Source organism: Bos grunniens, chromosome 9, assembly GCF_055505025.1.
Source record: "Bos grunniens cultivar Pamir isolate PY7600 chromosome 9, Bosgru_T2T1.0, whole genome shotgun sequence".
NCBI classification, from domain to species: Eukaryota; Metazoa; Chordata; class Mammalia; order Artiodactyla; family Bovidae; genus Bos; species Bos grunniens.
In genome coordinates this window covers 47,155,415-47,179,188 of record NC_141173.1, presented here as the reverse complement: position 1 = coordinate 47,179,188, position 23,774 = coordinate 47,155,415, and the positions used below count along the sequence as shown (strand labels likewise).

The 23,774-nt window shown below is 35.2% G+C and overlaps 1 protein-coding gene across 18 annotated transcripts in view; it reads right to left on the bottom strand.

Annotated features, from left to right (window-relative positions):
- Window positions 1-23,774, bottom strand: part of LOC147365924 (uncharacterized) — an 851,918-nt gene that overhangs the window by 277,226 nt on the left and 550,918 nt on the right. Inside the window, exon 5 of one of the 18 annotated variants that reach the window (XR_015133040.1) lies at window positions 17,697-17,911. The exons of the other annotated variants lie outside the window; for them this stretch is intronic. The gene's annotated coding sequence lies outside the window, so the exon portion shown is untranslated. Of the gene's footprint in view, window positions 1-17,696; window positions 17,912-23,774 lie in introns of those variants that run through there. 18 annotated transcript variants of the gene reach the window in all.

Genomic DNA, 23,774 nt, shown 5'->3' with positions numbered 1-23,774 from the left:
CACAGTCAAAGGCTTTGGCATAGTCAATAAAGCAGAAATAGATGTTTTTCTGGAACTCTCTTGCTTTTTCCATGATCCAGCGGATGTTGGCAATTTGATCCCTGGTTCCTCTGCCTTTTCTAAAACCAGCCTGAACATCTGGAAGTTCACGGTTCATGTATTGCTGAAGCCTGGCTTGGAGAATTTTGAGCATTACTTTACTAGCATGTGAGATGAGTGCAATTGTGTGGTAGTTTGAGCATTCTTTGGCATTGCCTTTCTTTAGGATTGGAATGAAAACTGACCTTTTCCAGTCCTGTGGCCACTGCTGAGTTTCCAAATTTGCTGACATTGAGTGCAGCACTTTCACAGCATCATCTTTCAGGATTTAAAATAGCTCAACTAGAATCCCATCACCTCCACTAGCTTTGTTCGTAGTGATGCTTTCTAAGGTCCACTTGACTTCACATTCCAGGATGTCTGGCTCTAGGTCAGTGATCGCACCATCGTGATTATCTGGGTCATGAAGCTCTTTTTTGTACAGTTCTGTGTATTCTTGCCACCTCTTCTTAATATCTTCTCCTTCTGTTAGATCCATACCATTTCTGTCCTTTATTGAGACCATCTTTGCATGAAATGTTCCCTTGGTGTCTCTAATTTTCTTGAAGAGATCTCTAGTCTTTCCCATTCTATTGTTTTCCTCTATTTCTTTGCATTGATCGCTGAGGAAGGCTTTCTTATCTCTGCTTGCTATTCTTTGGAACTCTGCATTCAGATGCTTATATCTTTCCTTTTCTCCTTTGCTTTTCACTTCTCTTCTTTTCACAGCTATTTGTAAGGCCTCCCCAGACAGCCATTTTGCTTTTTTGCATTTCTTTTCCATGGGGATGGTCTTGATCCCTGTCTCCTGTACAATGTCATGAACCTCATTCCATAGTTGTTAGGCACTCTACCTATCAAATCTAGTCCCTTAAAATATTACCTCAAAATGTCTCTTTTCTTCATTCAATGGATCCATCTTTTGAAAGAAGAAGGGAGTTTTGTTGTGATATAAGGTTGAAGAAACTAGCAACAGCAACAACAGGTAAGATACATGACATTTCAATTTTTTTTTTTTTTTTTGAGGAACCATCAACCTTGTGGCATTACATCCAAAGAGTACAAATATTTGGATATATTTTCCATGAGGTATATGAACAATATTAAATGAACAATTAAGCCCTTATGATAGCACTATCATACTAAAGCATTTGATGTTCGAAATAAAAATTTGCTATGTAATGATAAGAAGGTAAATTTTTATGAAAATAAAATAGCCTTGCTCCAAATGAAAGACTAATAAATACTTAGTGAAAGATAATGAAGCTTTTTGGGTGACCCTAGTAATAGTACTTTAAAAAACATTGAATTTTAATTGCATATATTTCCATGCTTTGTACTTTATGGAAATATAGCCTCCCAAACAAAAAGGTCTCTGGATGCTTTCTAGATTAATAGAGATAGGACAACACACAGATGATCATATATCCTAGTGATAGAAGGAGAAATTCATAGGTTCACAAGGTAGACATATATATATATATATGTTTGTTTCTGATTCTTTGAAATTTTAATTATTTGATCATTTCCCCTTTTTATACCATCTCTATATTACAGATGAGAAAACTAAATCTGAGCGAGCTATAGCAACTTACATAACATCATAGAGATAGTAACCAGCAAAGCTACAGGTTACATCAAATCTTACAATTTTAACTCTTAGATTATAAGATAACTCTAAGTTATATATTCCAGCAATATTCCTTCCGTTGTAGATGAGAGGGCTTACAAATGACTGAGGGTCAAAGCTGAGTGGTTTATAGACACAGAAATTTCCAATACCTATTCAAAAGTAATACAAGTAAGTATGCTTCTAAAAATCCACTAATCTCAAACTTCACACATCCCCCAAACTTACATTACATCTCTACTTAAAATGACTGGGAGATTCCTTTCCTTAGCAATAAATTAATTGAGTTAGCCACTTTTCCCCTACAGATTTAAGTAGTAGCCTCATGTTTAATGGACTTCCCTGGTTGCTCAGGTGGTAAAGCGTCTGCCTGCAATGCCGGAGACCCAGGTTGGATCCCTGGGCTGGAAAGGTCCCCTGGAGAAGGAAATGGCAATCCACTCCAACATTTCTGTCTGGAAAATCCCATGGACATTCCACTGAGTCACAAATTGTCTGACACAACTGAGTGACTAATACTTTCACTTTTCTCTTGTTTAAATACACAAGCTACCCCAGACAAAGTGCGGATTCTACCGATCCCTAAAGAATGGCTTTTTGCCATTCATAATCATTTTTAATACTCTCCTTTCTGAACACTCTTGAAACAAGAAGCCATCTATCTGCCCAAGAAGTGAAGACAACTGGTAAAAATCCCCAAACTCCTCTTACTTCTTACAAAGTTCTTACTTAATTCTTACATAGGAATAAAAAGTCAACTTTCTCAAGCCATTTTCTCAGTCCTAACATATCCTGTTAGAAATCTGGATCTAGAAGTAGTCAATAATTTGGCATAAATCACTATCTTTAAAAACTTTCTTTTAAACTCAAAAAGAAACAAAAGAAAAAGGAAAAAAGAGAAACCATAGTATTATTAGAATAAAAATCAACTTGATATTTATAAAATTTTGAGTAAAGCAAGATATATGAATAAATAGGAAGATATCACTCAAAAATAGTCTAATTTAACCTCATAAATATACTTCTTTATTTAAAATATAAATACTATTAAAAGAAAATGACAGAAAAAATACATGGCAAAAGGTTCAAGTCATAATTACTTTAAAAATTACAAACCAGCAAAAATGATTGACCTACTATAAAGACAGTCAAAGAATGAAATTAGAATATGCAAAAATCATAAAAAGTAAAATCTGATAAATTAACTCAAGCTTGAATGTTATCAAAGAAATACAAATCTAATCAATAAATGCATCTTATATACACAGTATTACTGTGTATACGCTTACTCCTTGGAATAAAAGTTATGACCAACCTGGACAGCATATTAAAAAGCAGAGACATTACTTTGCCAACAAAGGACCATCTAGTCAAGGCTATGGTTTTACCAGTAGTCATGTATGGGTAAGAGTTGGACTATAAACAAAGCTGAGTGCCAAAGAATTGATGCTTTTGAACTGTGGTGTTGGAGAAGATTCTTGAGAGTCCCTTGGACTGCAAGGAGAGCCAACCAGTCTATCCTAAAGGAAATCAGTCCTGAATGCTCATTGAAAGGACTGATGAAGCTGAAACTCCAATACTTTGGCCACCTGATGGGAAGAGCTGACTTACTGGAAAAGACCCTGATGCTGGGAAAAATTGAACGCGGGAGGAGAAGGGGACGACAGAGGATGAGATGGTTGGATGGCACCACTGACTCAATAGACATGAGTTTGAGTAAACTCCAGGAGTTGGTGATGGACAGGGAGATTCCTGTCCATGGGATCACAAAGAGTCAGACACGACTAAGAGACTGAATTAAATCAATATACCCAGTAACATAATATTTCTTTGGAGGATCAGGTTGTTTTCTGTGTTTCTAAAAATTTTATAAAGCTAGTACGTGCAGAGGAAAATGGACACATACAGTTGGAATAATGTAAAAATTTACAAACTTTACTAAATATTATCTAAATGACAATAGATATTCTAGAATAGCAAAACACTCAAATTTAATTTTATAATGTTAGTGTGTTATTGGTACAGAAGTAAAAATAATTTTGTAAATACAATGTATTAAAAATAACAATTATGACAATTTATGCAATGGAATCCTGTTGAATTAGTAAATGTAATTACCTAAAAATAATTTGATTCCTTGTCAAGTGTGAATTTGATTTGAAATAACAACTATAGACTTAAGTAATAAAACCCAAAATCAACTCATGCTTCCATGATTAATGATAATAGTAGTAGAGTAACATATGAGTAGCAAAATAGTAGAGTAGCAAATGCTACTGAGGTTTTCAATGATAAAACACACATAAAAGACAAAATATCAAACAATAAAAATCGTTTCTAAAAATGTTTAAAGTACTAGCTGCATAAAACTGGTGAGAAAAACAACCTGAACCCTTCACAGGCTTCTTGATAATTAAGGAAGATAATTCAAGAAAATGATGAGGAGCTGCAGCAAGTTTGTAATACACCAAGGACTGGCTTGTGCTGTGTAACCTGTTGCCATTGTAGAGCTGTTTTACTTTAAAATAACTTTGTATATATTTACTTTCATTATTTGATTTTCTCCTAATATCCTCTCTTCTATAAAAGTCTGATCTTGTCAACTTCTCTCAACTCTCCACTTTTATACGTCTAACTTAAAAAATTAGAGAGGAATAACCAAAACCAAACACGCAAAAAACAAGTGTTATGTAATACAATTCAAATGGATGAAATTCCGCCTGTGTTGCCTCCTACTAGAAAGGGCCCAGCTGGCATGTGGGGTTCAGTGCTTGTCTCCACTGGGTCTTTCACTCTCTGCCATCCTTTCAGTTCTCCAAGAACTCCATGTGTGATAGCTGATTCATCCATGAATATCTCTGCTGAGATGTTATGCCACTTGAGATTATTTTAATTTTAATTACAACCATTAATTACACACACTGAGGATTTGTCTGTTTCACTGTAAATATGTTACAGTTTGTATGTTAGAATCATTTTAATTGAAACATTTTTAGTACATTCTATTTCTATAGATCACAGTGATCTATCCAAGGTCTGTTCTGAGAGATAGCTTTGATTCTTATTTGATATTTATTTTAACTTTACTGTATTTTTAGCTGAGTGAGCCCAGCTTCTAGCCTAGACATTTTACTATGGTCTACTCCTACATTCCTGGTCACTTTGAATAAAAAAATAAAAATAAGATATTAGATTAAAAATGTTTTTGATTTCATCAAAATATCATCTTAAAAAAAAAAACTATTTTTAGAGCAGTTTCACAGTAAAATTGAATGGCAAGTAAGAGACTTTGCACATACCACTTGCCCAACACACACTTTGCTTCTCCCATTGTCAACATCCCCCACCAAAGTAGCAGAGATTACAATTGATGAGTCTATATTGATGCACCATTATTTATTAAGTCCACAGTTTATAATAGGATTCACTCTTGGCGTTTTATATTTTATGGGTCTTAACAAATATATAATGTTATATACCCACAGTTACAGTACCACACATATGTCTATGCAACAAATAAGACGTAGTACAGATAAACAGCATAGTATTACTCAGCCACAAAAATGAAATCTTGCCATTTATGACAACATAGGTGTATGTAGAGGGTATCATGCTATGTGAAACAAGTCAGTCAGAGAAAGACAAATACACATGATCTTATATGTGTAAGCTAAGAAGCAAAACAAACAAGTCAAAATGAAAATAGACTTAATAGTTACAGAGAAAAAACAGGTGGTTGCCAGAAAGGAGGGTGGGGGATGAAATATGTGAAGGGAGGGGAATAAGAGGTAAAATCCTCTAGTTATATAATAAGTCATGGGGGATATACTATACACCATAAGGAATATGGCCAATAACATTATAATAATTTTTATGAGGACAGATGGTTACTAGAATTATTGTGGTGATCATTTTATAATGTATGCAAATATCCAATCATTATGGAATATACCTGAAACTAATATAATACTGTTCAAAAAATAAAAATAAAAAATATCTACACAGAAGTAGTAAAAGTCAGGTCTTAATTTATAACATTAAACCAGAGATCATATGTAGAATCTCAAATCCCATAAGTGTGATATTTACAAGGAATTTTTAGATAAAGTTTCAATCCATTTATCTGCCTCCTCTGTATTTTAATTTTGCTTTAAACAATGCCATAAGATAGGAGTAAATAATATTTTCTGGTGAGAAATACTTTTCTGTAAAAACAAATTGTCCTCTTCAAATTTTTCCTTGACCTTATCTTCCTATTCTATTTGTATTTTCCCATCACCCTGATATATTTGTACATTCTTTCAATTTTATTTTATGTATAATGCTAAAGTACCTCAAATATATGCATATATTTAATTAAAAATGGTAATTTTTATTTGTATGCTTTCTAGCATCTTATACACTAATAAGTAATAACAATCTCTCTAGCAAACATGATTTCAGCACAGCTCTGACACCTGACCACTTAGTAACCTAACATCTGAGATTTAGTTTCAGCATTTATAAATTTGTTGATATTAATCTCATTGTGGAAATTTTGTACCATAACTAATATCAAGTGCTTGCTCACTTTATTTTACACATTAGGTATTAAACATAATTTTATCCCACAAATACCATCCTTAATCCCTTTAATCTTCTTTCTCTAAGAACAACTGTATCCTGAGTGCAGAAACATCTCTAAAATCAAGTACTTGAAGTTTTGAGCCTCCCTGATCATTCATGTCATACTTCCTGGCTGTTTCTCTATACTCTGTAAACAATTTCTAAACATTTTCACAATTCCTTCTTCCATCTTGCTAGTTATACTACTAAATAAGTCAGAAATCAATTGGAAATAGCCAAAGTTTTAACATGTTTGGTTTTTTTATAAAGAATTTCTGAAGCATAAAATTAGCTTGGTGCTAAAATCCATTAAAGCAGACTATGGTATTGCCTCTTGACATTTCATTACCCTACACACTTCACATATTTGACAAGATAATACTTTGAACTTTGCATATAGTTGGACAGAAAAAATGTTGAATTAATCTGGACACATCCCTATTTATTTACTCCATATGTTGAAGACTCAATCATGGTGGCATAAAGCTTAACAATCAATAATTTTTAAGGTGGCTATTGCAAATGGCTTCCTATTATTCGGATATAGTTTACAGTCTTACTACTAATAATATTTATTAAAAGCATACATGTATCTATATTTCACCTTAGGAATTAAAACATAGCAACAACTTTGAGATTCCCTGTATGCCCCTCTCCAATCAGACTGACATGACTCTGAATTGTTAACCATTCAATATGCTAAATTCTCTGGTATTTAATTTTTTAATAATTGTAGGCAATATGCATATTCCTTAAACAACACACCATTTAGTTTTGTTTTACCATTATATAAATGGACTCATTTTGTCTATTCTTTGGTGATTTATTTTTTCACCCCTAAATATTATGTTTGAATTTGATTAATATTTTTATACTCATTTCAGGATGTATATATATCCCAATTTGTGAATGTATATATATATATATACACACACACATATATATTCATACATGTACATTCATATATATGTTTTTTCCTGTTTGCTAGTTTTTCTTTTACTTATTGTTGTATAAATATAGTATGTATAGTATGTATATATATATACACACACACACAAATATATATATATATTTCTATATATATAATTTTTTTTAGATAAAAAATGTATCTTAATCAGTTTGAGCTGCTATAACAGAATACCAGAGAGTGTGTGGTTTAAAGCAACAAACATTTATTTCTCCTGGTTCTGGAGGCCAGAAATTCTGCAATCGAAGTGTAGCAGATCTAGTGCCTGGGGAGGTCACTTTCCCTGGTTTGCAGACAATCTTTTCCTTAAATTACAAGGCTGAGAGAGATAATCTATTTCCTCTTACAAAGAGACAAATACCATTGGCAAGGGCTCTTTTTTCATTACCTCCCAGTCTCCACCTCCTAATACTATCACATTAGGGAGTAGGACTTCAATTTTAAGTTTTGAGAACACATTTAGTCCATTATAAAATCTATTGTCAGTGATAGACAGTAAATATCTCCTGTCAGTAATATATATAAGGCAAATATTTTCTCTCTGCTTGTGCTTTGATTTGGTTCTTACTTTATGCTATTCTAATGTTATGTGTTTAGTTGTTCAGTTGTGTCCAACTCTTTTGTGACCCCACAGACTGTATCCCTCCAGGCTCCTCTGTCCATGGGATTTTTCAGGCAAGAATACTGGAGTGGGTTGCCTTTTTCCACCCTAGAGGTTCTTCCCCATCTGAAGATTGAACCTGTGTCTCCTGTGTCACAGGTGGATTTTTTATCCTCTGAGCTATTAGGGAAGGAAATGGCAACTCACTCCAGTATTCTTGCCTGGAGAATTCCATGGATAGTGGAGTCTGGTGAGCTACAGGTCATGGGGTGGCAGAGTCAGACACAACTGAGCACACATGCACTCACGCTATTCCTAGAAGAAAAAAAAAACTTTTCATTTTAATGTAATAGATTTCAGCTTTTTCCTTTAGCTTATTATGTATGTTTGCATTTTGTTGACAAAATCCACACCTACTAGGATGTTATTCTGATTTTCTTAAAAATCTTTAAAAATATTGCCTTATATAATTCTGTCCTTTACTCATTTGAATTTGTGTACAGTATGCAGTAGGGATCAATTTTTTCCCCACAGAGGTCACTTATTTTCCTTGCATCATTTCCCTCACTGTTTTAAATTCGTATATCTTAAAATATTCTGTTATCTGATTAAGTCACTACTTAACTTAAAAAGCACCCCCCCTTTTTGTTTTTTGCTTTTCATTTCTTTAATTGCAAGTTTATTTGGCTTTCTTTGAACTTTTCTTCTCACACAAAATTTTTGAAGTTATTTTCAACATGTTGAAACAAACTATTTGGAATACTATTAAATCAGAATAAATATCAATTTTCAGAAAGTAGAAATTTTAATGATAATGAGTTGAATAACATTTTGATGTCACTCTTATTCACCAAGATAATTTCACTGTTTATTTAATTCTGTGTAGTCTTGCGTTCTCAGTACCCTGAAGGTACTGTTTAACGATCTCTTTGTTTTATTATTGCCATTAAGAAGCCATTGTTAGTTTAGTTTCCTTCCCTATGTAGGTAAAGTGTCTCTTATCCCCAGCAGTTTTCACAAATTGCTCTTTGGTGTTTTGCAGTTTCTAGTAGCATTTAGATGTTGACATTTGTTTATTTACCCTGCTTTGGAATTTTTACAATTAATTTTTCCTGCTTTGGGGTTTTCATTCCTTTTAATTCTCAAAAATTCTAGGTATTACCTCTATTGCTTATTCCCGTTCTAATTTTTGTTTTAGACTTCAATTAGATGGAAGCATAAATGTTATAGCCTATGACTGCACATGTCTTCTAAACTATCTTTCATAGTTTTATCTCATCTTTCTGTGCCAATTTCTGATACGCCTCTTTCATTTTTTTTAATTGCCTTAATTTCTTCACTGCATCTAGTTTTTGGTTTAATGTTATTGTGTATTTTACATATTTTCTAGAAATGCTATAATTTTTCAGTTCCATTTGATCATCTTGAAAGTCTTATCTCTTAGCCATAATTTGATACTTTTTTTTTTTTTTTCATTTAAACCTAGTTTATTTCGGAGAAGGCAATGGCAAGCCACTCCAGTACTCTTGCCTGGAAAATCCCATGAATGGAGGAGCCTGTTAGGCTGCAGTCCATGGGGTCGCTAAGACTCGGACACGACTGAGCGACTTTACTTTCACTTTTCACTTTCACGCAATGGAGAAGGAAATGGCAACCCACTCCAGTGTTCTTCCCTGGAGAATCCCAGGGACTGCAAAGCCTGGTGGGCTGCCATCTATTGGGTCGCACAGAGTCGGACATGACTGAAACGACTTAGTAGCAGCAGCAGCAGCAGCAGCATAGTTATTTAATATTCCGTGATGAGAATTTCAAAAGCAGCAGTCTATGAGTATCTCATTCTGTAGTTTGTGTTTCTGTTGACTATAAAAGCTATCTCTCCTTGTGTGTCTTGTGGGTTTTGTTGTTGTTGTTTTTTAAGAATAACTTTTCCTGGAAGTTTATTGTGGGATTATCTTGAAGACAGTGTTGAATGTGTTTTTCTCTCCAGAGAAGACTTGCATATGCTTCTAACAGGCACCTGAGGATCAATTGAAAATAAAATTTCTGGTTGTGGGTTTCAGGACCAATTAGTGTTATTTCTAGTCCCTAAGCCAGGAAGGATGGTTATGAATTCTCAGGAGATGTTTGTTTTTTGTTTGTTTGTTTTCCTAAAGCTACTCAGAGGCAAATTTTTCTTGATGTTAATATTTCACATCAAACAAACAAAAAAAAAAAAAAGGTTTGTTTTATTTCATCCCCAAAGGGCATCATTGTTTGAGGGCTCTGAGTTAATTCTGAATCTCTCACTTACTTTACCATTATATATATCCTAATATGTGTCACTCACATATGGTCTTTAAAACTGAAGTTACAGGGCAGGAGTTACTTGGCAGAGATCCCAAGGTAACATCCATCTTCAGTATTTGCTTATTTTCCTATATTTAAGCTTTCTGTCGATAGCTTCTGAGGATTTCCTTACTATCTTGCTATTGAAAGATTAATTTTAAATATTTTTATTTTAGATGGCTTTGTACCAGGAGGGCTCGGGGAATATCACAATGTCTTTTCTGTTCTAAGTAATCATTTAACTGGCAAACTGAAAGTCCTTAGTACAAGACATGTAAAGTTGTATTGGAGTAATACATCTCTTAAGACTGCATTCATACCATAGGAGGTATACAGAGTATCTTTTCACATGCCACATTTCTAAGACACAGTCCCAATTTAGGCACCAAGGCTCATGCACACATATTGAATCTTATGTATCATTTGATCCCACTCTGTTTCCCCAGAACACATTGCTGAGTATTATATCTGGTAGGAGGGAGGTAGGAAGGTCCAATTGTCTCAGCAATGAGGTAGTTGGACTGTCAAACCTTGTTAATCCAAGCATTTGAGCAAATCAAATTAAATAGGCATGACAGACCCATGAGACAAAAACATATTTGTTTGAATTGAATTGGTAAAGAAGGAAGCAGATCAAATAATTTGACTGTAAAGCTCACGTCCTTATCCCTGTACTATAATTCTCCAAAATTGCTGCTTTAGAAATGGAACTTGATTCCTAATTGGTGTATTCATAGGAATGTGAACACCTACTCACTAACAGCAGCTGCTCATATTTAACTGATGAAACCATATTAGTTAGTAAAACTGATCTTAAAATAACTAATACATAATAATTTTTGAGATTACCATCTGCTAATAAGCACAAGCTTTTCTCTAACATGTACTTTAAAATATATATGATAATCCAAATGTATTTGAATCTACACCTAAATATATTTCCTTTCTTTCCTCGTGAGAAAGGCACATCTCATTTTTCAGAAATCCTTCATATGACAAAACACACACTCAAGCCATCACCTAGAAGAAGGGCCTATGAGTTCTAGTGGGTTTGGACACTGATCCAGAACTACTTAAAATTTTTATTCATCCTTTACTTATACTGTCAATTATATATGTATTTTTCAGTTGAACACTTACTTTAAGGAACACTGCAAAACCCAGTGCATTCCAAGGACATGACAAGGAGAGCGACTGACTATACTGCAAATACAAAAATGAAAGAAATATGTTTTGTTTACGTCATCCTAACAGCAATCTTCAAAGTGCTGACCTCGTGACAATAAAATTAAAGTCAGAAGAAGCTGGATTCTGGAATAACATAAATATCATTTTTCACAAGTTTTCAATCCCAAAATGAAATGGATTTTCTTATAAAATAAACTTCTCTTCCCTAGAAGTATCCACAGAGACACTGGATGTGCGGCCGAGACGCTGTACCGGGTGACCCACGGACTGCGTCTGGTTGTCTTCCTCAGAATTCCACTGTCTGCTTCTCCCCTGGTCACAGCTCCTCTCGCTGATGTTTACAGGTTTGGATGCATAGTTTTCATTTATAGAATTTCCGCCTTCAAAAATGTATTTGTTCCAACAAGCATTTGGGGCAAAAATATAGCTTTTAACCATTCAGACATGGCCTGTGGGACTCAGTGGATCAAGCAGGAGATGACAGATGCAATTGGTTTGTAGAAATTTAAGTCTTAAGGGAACGATCTCCTAGGAAAAGTGGCACATCTACTGCTGCCTTTAAAGTGACAGAGCAATAGATCTTGGACTGCCTCGGGTGCTGCCTGAAGAATCAATAAACTCTCTTTAAAGACCCACTGATGTCTCATGAAAGGCATCCAAAAACATTCTATTTAGAATATCCATCTTTTTTCCTTCTGAACAATGTAACTCCCCTACGGCTGACAAATTGAGAAAAGCTTGATTTGTCTGTTTTAAAGGATATCTGTTTTAATAGAGGACATTGAGAGGTAATTTGGAAATTATCTTTTTGGAAGTCAACTATGCTTAAATAGAAAGGATGTCCATTAGGGAAACATTTATTTAATAAAAACAATTCAATAATTCTCAGTAATACCTTCTGAAAAGTTGATATATGAAAATCCTTAGTCTTTATTTGTATTGTTGTTAATTCGAAAATTTAAAATTTATAACTATTGCTTCTTTATAATGAGACACTAGAGCTTATCACTGTTCTGTAACCATATACTAGTTGATTGTCATTCGATCTTTGAATTTATAAACTGAAGTTTCCAATGTATTGTCTATTGCTAAGTCCTTCCCATTAGAAAATGGGAATACTAATACCTTCCTCACAAAGTTACTCTTAATATTAAATTATTATAATGCTATCACACAAAAATTCATGATACATTGATATCAACATAATTTATTTACTTGCTGAAGTATATTATTTATAACTTTGAGTATTTATGAGTGTCTAGTACATGTTCTTTAATATGACCCTAAAATATTAAGCCAAAATGGCTAAATATAATTTCCTATAAGCTATGCGACTCTAAAAATTTCATACTCTCTATTCTTGCCATCATTTTCAAATTTATTTACAAAACTTATTTGAACTGTTTCCAGAGAATTTGAAATTGCTTACCAATGATGAGGTTTTGATACTAGTGAAGAATCAGTAATTTTCTGTTTAAAACAGAAGTTTATGCATAATAAAAAGCTAAAGCAATACAGAGAAAATAGATAAGTAATTTAAAAAGAAGAGAGATAAAAACATGAACAATTCAGATACTGGAGAGGGAAACCAGGCTGTCAAGATCTAAAATTCACATATTAATGCTTAGAAAGCATTTACCACATAGAGGTTTTATTACATTTAGCATTACAGTGTAAAATAGAATTTTAAAAGAATATAGGACATGTAGGTGTGTGTAAATGTGATACTTTCTTTAAGCACCTCTAATAACAACAACAAAAAAGCAAGTTCTGTGAATATACCCATTTCATCTAAAGCACTGATTTTTTTTTTTTTAATATTATGGTTTCCTTCCCAGCAGGCATAGTATCAACAAAGTTTGCTGATATTTTGTTGTTGTTGTTGTTGTTGTTGTTGTTGGAATTGTGTTAATATGCTTTACTTGACTGATACCCTGTTTAGGGGAAATTGAATTAAAATGCTTTGAAACAAATTAATCATCAGCTAGTACCCATAGTTCTCATCATTCAGAAGATGTGTAAACTTACATCCTTGGTTTCATAACTCATTTCACTTTGGACTCTTTAGTGCTTTAAGGAGAGGTACTATTCTACCAATAGAATATTGGTACTATTGTACTATTCTTATATCCTTGAAAATAGTTCACACAGATAGAAAGTAACTAAGCTTATCACAATAACTTTCAATTTCTTGGGTCTCTGTGTTTTGGATGTGGTTTGGAAATCAGTTTTCATGTGGAATTTCATTGATATATATTCCTGAAACTTGCTTAATTCTCTGGGCTTAGTAACAGCAATATGAAAAATTATAATCAATCATTATACACCCTTTAAAATGGCTAAAATCCTGAACACCAGCAGCACCAAATGTTGCCAAGAATATGGAGCAACACTCTTTTTCATTACCAGTAGGAACACAAGATGGTACAGCCACTTTGGAAGAGCGTCTGGTGGTTTCTCACAAAACTGAGCATACTTTTTCTCACAAAACTAAGCATACAGAAATCATCACACTTTGTAGTATTTACCCAAAGGAGCTGAAAACACATCCACAGAAAACCTGCACATGAATGTTTATAGTAGCTTTATTCATAATTGCCAAAATATGGAAGCAACGAAGATGTCCTTCATCAAGGGGATGGATAAACTTTAGTACATAAAGATAATGGAATATTATTCAGCACTGAAAATATTTGTGCTATCAAGTCATGAAGAGACCAGGAGGAAATGTAACTGCATATTATTGAGTGAAAGAAGTCAATCTGAAAGACTATATACTAGGCAAGTTCAACTATGTGACAGTCGGGAAAAGGCAAAATTTTGGAGATAATTAAAAAGCCAGTGGTTTCCAGGGGTTAGGGAAGAGGGAAGAATAGAGCATAGAGGATTTTAAGAATAGAGCATAGAGGATTTTTAGGACAGTGAAACATACCATATACAGTAAGGTACTGTAGTGGTGGATATGTGTTATTATACATTTGTTAAAAGCCATAAAATATAAAACACCAAGAGAACACTAGTATAAGCTACGGAGTTTGGGTGATAACGCTGCATCAATATAGAATCATCAATTAAAGCAAGTCTGTCACTTTGGTGGGGGATATTGACAATGGAGGAGGCAGTGTGTGCATTGGGGTAGGAGCTATATGGGTGGTCTCCGTACTTTCCATGTAATTTTGCTATGAGCCACACTACTGTAAAACAAAAAGTCTATTTAAAAAAAAAAAGTAACAAATGGCATTAAATACATCTTGGTATGAAAATTTGTGATGTTGATGTTAGTAAAGCTAAAGCAGCAATTCTTAAATATATATGAAGCCTTGAGAAGTTATTAAATCCTTCTGGAAAACCACTGTATGTGAGATTAAGCACATCTCTTGCCTGATTTTTCTCTCTATAGTTAGAAAAGTTAAAAAATACCAGTCTCTGCAATTCCCAAGATTTTATCAACATTTTCCCCCTCTGTTATCTGCCCTTCTCTAGTCAAAATTGTCTTATTTGTTTTAAATAAGCTCTTATACTTCCGTAGAAAATGTGACATGGATCCATGATGAATATTTACGATTTCCTTTTACAGATAAAGATGAGTGGAATGGTGTTCTATTAAACTTCTGTTTACATGCTGAGTTAAAGAAGGAGCTTCTGATTTAATATTCTGATTACTAAAGGCTACCCACCCACACATGCATAGATTGAATTGAAAAGCGAGAAGAGAGGAAGGAGAGAGACAGACAGACAGAAAGGAGGAGGAGGGTGACAGAGACAGGGAGAAGGAGGGGAAGGAAGAGAAGGAGGTGTGAAAAAAAACTAAAAAAAAAAAAAAAAAATCAAAACAGTAAAGTACATTTTATTCTGCTGCTGCTGCTGCTGCAAAGTTGCTTCAGTCGTGTCCGACTCTGTGCGACCCCATAGACGGCAGCCCACCAGGCTTCGCCGTCCCTGGGATTCTCCAGGCAAGAACACTGGAGTGGGTTGCCATTTCCTTCTCCAACAGCATTTTATTCTACCTCAATAATAAATATGCTTTAATCATTGACAAATCACATTGCACTTTAGATTCCTGGAGTTTGTATCATAATTTCAAATGCAGTTATTGAACTATAGATATTCAGAAGTACTGGCTAATATAACAGACAAAATTAAAATCAGGCCAGATTTGGGTCTACTAAACTTGGTCTATTTTTCAATCACTGGCTAACATTGAGAGACATTCTTGTTGATAACAACACAAGGCTACCAGTGGGAATCCTTTAACATTTATCATGAAAAAGACATTAAGTACAAGTAGAGTTATTTCCCTGAATATAAAAACTAACTTAAAAAAAGAAACAAATTTATGAAAGATTATTTGAACAGTCAAAATAATAAATTCTCTACTCTTATAAATAATGCTGCAATGGAATGGAGGTACATATGTCTTTTTGAGTAACTGTTTTTGTTTCCTTTGGCATTATATTGACCCATTCTCTATCCAAAACACATAATCAGCTAAAACTACTTACTGGAGGACAGCTAGAACTCTATGATCTTAGCTGGTGTTATTAAGAGGGATTCTTTCAAAGTATTGAAAGAATGACATATGACATCTTTTCTTCATAACGTTACTTGATTTGTCCTAACTTCAAGGATATTTCTAATATTTGGCAAAAATTTCCCTGCTAGAATATATAAAATTTTGGAATAAAGTGAATGGGAAATAATTTCCTAACATTGATATAATGTGAATCCCATATGAAATTTTATGTCTATACTACAGATTTACAGGGGCTTTCCAGGTAGCACAATAGTAAAGAATTTGCCTCCCAATACAGGAGACTCAAGAAACATGGGTTAGATCCCTGGGTAGGGAAGATCTCCTGCAGAGGAAATGGCAAACCACTCCTGTATTCTTGCCTGAGAAATCCCACGGACAGAGGAACCTGGCAGGCTACAAATCCATGGGGTCTCTAAGAGTCAGACACAACTGAGGAACTGAGCACACATGTATGCTACAAATTTAGCAATACTTGTAGTAAAATAGAACCTTAGATCAAATAAACAGAATCTGCGATAGTTTTATAAGCTAGTACAGGATTATTTCATAGAAAAAAGTCCTTCATTAAATGATTTATACAACAAAAAAGGTAGAAAATAAAATATGATAAATTTTCCAAAGAAATTATGCTTAGTGTACATAACTTCTGAGGAATAATCACCGTCCTGAAACTCTAATACAATTTATGCCCTAAAGTATAATTAGCAAACAAATAATTGGCCATTATAAATTTTTTAATCTGATTTGAGTTCTTTCAGTACCATGGAGGAATGAGAATTCCAAGTATTAATTACACCCTAAGCATAGAACAAGCTGCTCATATAAATGACATTTCTGAAAATATAAAACAGCAACTAAAAATTGCACTTTAATAGCTGTATGTGCTCTTTTTTTCCATTTTGATTTGGCAGAAGTACATGTTTTTCTGGAACTCTCTTGCTTTTTCAATGATCCAATAGATCTTGGAAATTTGATCTCTGGCTCCTATGCCTTTTCTAAAACCAACTTGAATATCTGTAAGTTCATGGTTCATGTACTATGAAGCCTAGCATGGAGAATTTTGAGCATTACTTTACTAGCATGTGAGATGAATGCAATTGTGTGGTAGTTTGAGCATTATTTGGCATTGCCTTTCTTTGGGATTGGTATGAAAACTGAACTTTTCCAGTCCTGTGGCCGCTGCTGAGTTTTCCATATTTGCTGGCATATTGAGTGCAACACTTTCACAGCATCATCTTTTAGGATTTGAAATAGCTCAACCGGAATTCAATCACCTCCACTAGCTGTGTTTGTAGCAATGCTTCCCAAGGCCCACTTGACTTTGCATTCCAGGATGTCTGGCTCTAGGTGAGTGATCACACCATCATCATTATCTGGGTTGTGAAGATCGTTTTTGTATAGTTCTCTGTGTATTCTTGCCACCTCTTTTTAATATCTTCTGTTTCTGTTTCATGCATACCATTTCTGTCCTTTATTGTGTCCATCTTTGCATGAAATGTTCCCTTGGTATCTCTAATTTTTATGAAGAGATCTCTAGTCTTTTCCATTCTATTGTTTTCCTCTATTTCTTTGCACTGATCACTGAGGAGCTTTCTTATCTCTCCTTGCTATTCTTTGCAACTCTGCATTCAAATGGATGTATCTTTCCTTTTCTCCTTTGCCTTTCACTTCTCTTCTTTTCACAGCTATTTGTAAGGCCTCCTCAGACAACCTTTTTGCATTTTTTTTCCATGTGGATGGTCTTGATCCCTGCCTCCTGTACAATGTCACAAACCTCTGTCCATAATTCTTCAGGCACTCTATCAGATATAATCCCTTCAATCTATTTGTCACTTCCACTGTACAATCATAAGGGATTTGACTTAGGTCATACCTTAATGGCCCAGTGGCTTTCCCTACTTCCTTCAATTTAAGTCTGAATTTGGTAATAAGGAGGTCATGATCTGAGCCACAGTCAGCTTCCGGCCTTGTCTCCTGAGAAATCTGTATGCAGATCAGGAAGCAACAGTTAGAACTGGACATGGAAATACAGACTAATTCCAAATCAGGAAAGGAGTACATCAAGGCTGTATTTGTCACCCTGCTTATTTAGCTTATATGCAGAGTACATCATGAGAAAGGCTGGGTTGGATAAAGCACAAGCTGGGTTCAAGATTGCCAGGAGAAATACCAATAACCTCAGATATGCAGATCACACCACCCTTATGGCAGAAAGTGAAGAGGAACTAAAGGGCTCTTGATGAAAGTGAAAGAGAGTGAAAAAGTTGGCTTGAAACTCAATATTCAGAAAACTAAGATCATGGCATCTGGTCTCATCACTTCACAGCATATAGATGGGGAAACAATGGAAACAATGAGAGACTTTATTTTCTTTGGCTCCAAAATCACCACAGATGGTGACTGCAGCCAAAATTTCAAAGATGCTTGCTCCTTGGAAGAAAAGTTATGACCAACCTAGACAGCATATTAAAAAGCAGAGACATTATTTTGCCACCAAAGTCCATCTAGTCAAGGCTATGGTTTTTCCAGTGGTCATGTATGGATGTGAGAGTTGGACTATAAAGAAAGCTGAGTGCCGAAGAATTGATGCTTTTGAACTGTGGTGTTGGAGAAGACTCTTGAGAGTCCCTGGGACTGCAAGATGATCCAACTAGTCCATCCTAAAGAAATCAGTCCTATATAATCATTGGAAGGACTTATGTTGAAGCTGAAACTCCAATACTTTGGTTACTTGATGTGAAGTACTGACTCATTGGAAAAGACCTTGATGCTGGGGAAAATTGAAGGTGGGAAGAAAAGGGGATGACAGGATGAGATGGGGGGATGACTTCAGTGACTCAATGGACATGAGTTTGAGTAAACTCCGGGAGTTGGTGATGGACAGGGAGGCCTGGCATTCTGTAGTCCATTGGGTCGCAAAGAGTCGGACATGACTGAGTGACTGAACTGAACTGAGGATGATAATATAAGAAATATCTCCCCTTTATCTGGAAACTGTTTCTTTCATTATTCTTCCTGTGAGTTTGCACAAGAGTACCATGATTTTTAGTTCTCATCTCCTCTACCACTATTGATCTATCAAGGGGAATGGCTAATCAGGAATTTCCCTGGTGGCTCAGTGGTAAAGAATTCTCCTGCCAGGAAGAAGATGTGGGTTCAATCCCTGGGTCGGGAAGATACCCTGGAGAAGAGAATGGAAATTCACTGCAGCATTCTTGCCTGGGAAATCCCATGAACAGAGGACTCTGGCAGGTCCTAAAGTCCAAAGGGTCACAAAAGACTTAAACAACTTAGCAACTAAACAACAACTAATGGCTATCAGAGAGCTTCTCTGAGTTCTTTTCTGTTCTTTTTTCATTCTAGGAATTAGAAAATGCCACAGACACACACACACAAACACACAAATAGGTTCCTCTAATTTGGTACCATGAGTTGCAAAAACTGAAATGTGGGGATTGATGACAATCATATTCTTTGACAGGTAAAAACAGACATTCTATTTGCATCAAGAAAATATAACAAACACACAGGTAAGAGAAAGAAGAAATGAGGCACTGGAGAGAAGGTATGTGAGAGAATGAGACAGAGAGGGAGAGGGAAAAGCAGAAGATAGAGAATGAATGATGAACATACTTTATAGAGGAATATAGTTGAATTTGGCTCCCCACATGATTTTACCTCTCCTGATATAAAGTGAGTACTTCATTATATTTACATTTTAATTTTTTTAATTTAATTTTTTAAATTTAAAATTATCCATCCCATTATTTCCCCATTCTACCAAGCATACCCAGAACTGGATTTCTGGTACTTTCAACTAAGAGCCCTAATTAATATAATCATCATCTTTTTAGATTTTTAGATTATCTTCATAATTATTACCACTTTATATTATGTATGGCTTTAAATGTGACTGCAACAAAATTAATTAACATCTGAATGTTCCATATCTTCTCTTTATTTTCTTATTATTCTTTGTCACTCAATAATCTAGTTACTGATAGTGGGATATTGGAATTACACAAAGACAGAAAGAAGATAGTGGGATGCACCAGAGATGTTAGCAAAATCTACCTATTTTTCTTTTCCAAAGAAGACATACAGATGGCCAAAAAGCACATGAAAAGGTGCTCAACATCACTAATTATCAGAGAAATGCAAATCAAAATTATAATAAGGTACCGCTTCACACCAGTCAGAATGGCCATCATCAAAAAGTCTACAAACAATAAAGCTAGATAGGGTGTGCAGAAAGTGGAACCCTCTCATATTTTTGGTGGGAATGTAAATTGGTACAATCACTATGGAGAACAGTATGGCAGTTCCTTAAGAAATGAAAAACAGAACTACCATATAACCCAGCAATCCCACACTGGACATATACCTGGAGAAAATCATAATTCAAAAAGATACATGCAGCACAGGGAATTCCACTAAACATTCTGTGATAACCTATATGAGAAAAGAATCTGAAAAATAATGAATACATATGTATGTATAACACAACATTATAAATCATCTATACTCCAAAACAATTTCAAAAATAATAAAATAAAATTGGATATTTTAAAGTTAAAATATTAATTGGTTGATATTCCAAAAAATTGAGTTTTATTCACTATCCCTGTGCAATGGTGAAAACCAGTAAGAACTCAACTTGTGTTAATTTTATCACCAGCTCACAGAAGTAAGATTGTAGACAATATAAAAAGAACAGTCAATCTCCATATTAACACATTAAGGACAGAGAGGAGGAAAACAAAAGTACTTGATGGCAGGAGTTTGAGGGGGAAATTTCAGGTTTTGATAAATAAGGGGCTTGTGAGCAGCTGAAAGAGGAGAAATATTCAGGGGTAAAGAAAGGAGATTAGTAAAGTTATGTTGAAGTTATGAAACCATTCCCATTTTAAAATTAGCTGTGAGTATCATTGCAACTCAGATCCGTAAGCTGAAGCTTATGATTACAGACAAATACATTTGAAATACACACACAAACACAATTGTAGAATATCATTTAGTGAGGTGTTTCTCACAGCTTAATATTTAACTTCTTTTTTTTTTTTCCATTTCAAATTGTTTGTTTTCAGTTTCCTGTTCTTGAAGGTAATATGAAGAGAATCATACCAACAATTCACAAAGTCTACTGTCCTTACCTCAAGTGTAGAAAAAATTCTTTGCTGGTATACATAAGAAAGTGGGCTTCTTTTTGTCTGAACCTATTATTAAGACTATATGAGACTCTAGACAAGCCATCAGTTCAGTTCAGTTCACTTAGTCATGTCTGACTCTTTGCAACCCCATTAATCGCAGCACGCCAGGCATCCCTGTCCATCACCAACTCCCGTGGTTCACTCAAACTCATGTCCATTGAGTCGGTGATGTCATCTAGCTATCTCATCCTATGTCATCACCTTCTCCTTCTGCCCCCAATCCCTCCCAGAATCAGGGTCTTTTCCAATGAGTCAACTCTTCCCATGAGGTGGCCAAATAACTGGAGTTTCAGCTTCAGCATCAGTCCTTCCAATGAACACCCAGGGGTGATCTCCTTTAGGATGGACTGGTTGGATCTCCTTGCAGTCCAAGGGACTCTTAAGAGTCTTCTCCAACACCACAGTTCAAAAGCATCAATTCTTCAGCACTCAGCTTTCTGTATGGTCCAACTCTCACATCCATACATGACTACTGGAAAAATCACAGCCTTGATTAGAAGGACTTTGTTGGCAAGATAATGTCTCTGCTTTTGAATATACTATCTAGTTTGGTCATAACTTTCCTTCCAAGGAGTAAGTGTCTTTGAATTTCATTGCTGCAGTCACCATCTGCAGTGATTTTGGAGCCCAAAAAGATAAAGACTGACACTGTTTCCACTGTTTCCCCATCTATTTCCCATGAAGTGATGGCACCAGATGCCATGATCTTCGTTTTCTGAATATTGAGCTTTAAGCCAACTTTTTCACTCTCCTTTTCATTTTCATCAAGAGGCCTTTTAGTTCTTCTTCACTTTCTGCCATAAGGGTGGTGTCATCTGGATATCTGAGGTTATTGATATTTCTCCCAGCAATCTTGATTCCAGCTTGTGCTTCTTCCAGCCCAGCGTTTGTCATGATGTACTCTGCATATAAGTTAAATAAGCAGGGTGACAATATGCAGCCTTGACATATTCCTTTTCCTATTTGGAACCAGTCTCTTGTTCCATGTCCAGTTCTAACTGTTGCTTCCTGACCTGCATATAGGCTTCTCAAGAGGCAGGTCAGGTGGTCTGGTATTCCCATCTCTTTAAGACTTTTCCACAGTTTATTGTGATCCACACACTCAAAGGTTTTGGCATAGTCAATAAAGCAGAAATAGATGTTTTTCTGGAACTCTCTTGCTTTTTTTGATGATCCAGCAAATGTTGGCAATTTGATCTCTGGTTCCTCTGCCTTTTCTAAAACCAGCTGAACATATAGAAATTCACAGTTCACCTATTGCTGAAGCCTGGCTTGAAGAATTTTGAGCATTACTTTACTAGCGTGTGAGATGAATGCAATTGTGCGGTAGTTTGAGCATTCTTTGGCATTGTCTTTCTTTGGGATTGCAATGAAAACACCTTTTCCAGTCCTGTGGCCACTGCTGAGTTTTCCAAATTTGCTGGCATATTGAGTGCAGCACTTTCACAGCATCATCTTTCAGGATTTGAATAGCTCAAATCCACTAGCTTTGCTCGTAGTGATGCTTTCTAAGGCTCACTTGATTTCACATTCCAGGAATACTGGCTCTAGGTGAGTGATCACACCATCATGATTATCTTGGTCATGAAGCTCTTTTTTGTACATTTCTTCTGTGTATTCTTGCCACCTCTTCTTAATATCTTCTGCTTCTGTTAGGTCCATACGATTTCTGTCCTTTATCGAGCCCATCTTTGCATGAAATGTCCCCTTGGTATCTCTAATTTTCTTGAAGAGATCTCTAGTCTTTCCCATTCTGTTGTTTTCCTCTATTTCTTTGCATTGATCGCTGAGGAAGGCTTTCTTATCTCTCCTTGCTATTCTTTGGAACTCTGCATTCAGATGCTTATATCTTTCCTTTTCTCCTTTGCTTTTCTCTTCTCTTCTTTTCACAGCTATTTGTAAGGAGACATTGTACAGGAGACAGGGATCAAGACCATCCATATGGAAAAGAAATGCAAAAAAGCAAAATGGCTGTCTGAGGAGGCCTTATAAATAGCTGTGAAAAGAAGAGACGACAAGCCATATGGAACCTCAATTGTCACTGGGATTACATAGGAGGCCTTTTAAATTTCTATTTCCATTTTACAATATATTAAATGTAATTGCATATGACTTATGCTTTCTCTCTCTTAACAGATGCCTTTCTGGTATCCACAGTACTTTCATATATTTTGTCCAACTGGATAAAATCATCTTGTGAGGTATCCTGACCTTTTTGTTATTGCCATTTAGAAGAACAAGAACCTAGAAATTCAGAAAGTCTGAAGGATTAATCATGGCCCGTGGCTGGAAAATGGAAAGCTAATAACAGAATTCCATTTTTCTCATTCTAAGTTCAAATGTTCTTTTGGTGTTCTCCAGTGTTCATATTATATTGACTTTATTCTAGTGTTTCCATCATTCGAGGGGCATCTATGCAAAAATTAAGTTTTTCTCAGTGTTTATCCTTGTTTTATGGTGGAGAAAGTCTCTCTGTTGGACTCAGCTGGACTCACAATTTAAGTCCAATGCCAATACTTTATGCCCAAGCTCTAATATGTCCTAAGAAATATTACTTATAGAAAAAGAAATCCCCATGGACAAAGGAGCCTAACTGGCTACAGTCCATCGGGTCACAAAGAGTCAGACACGACTGA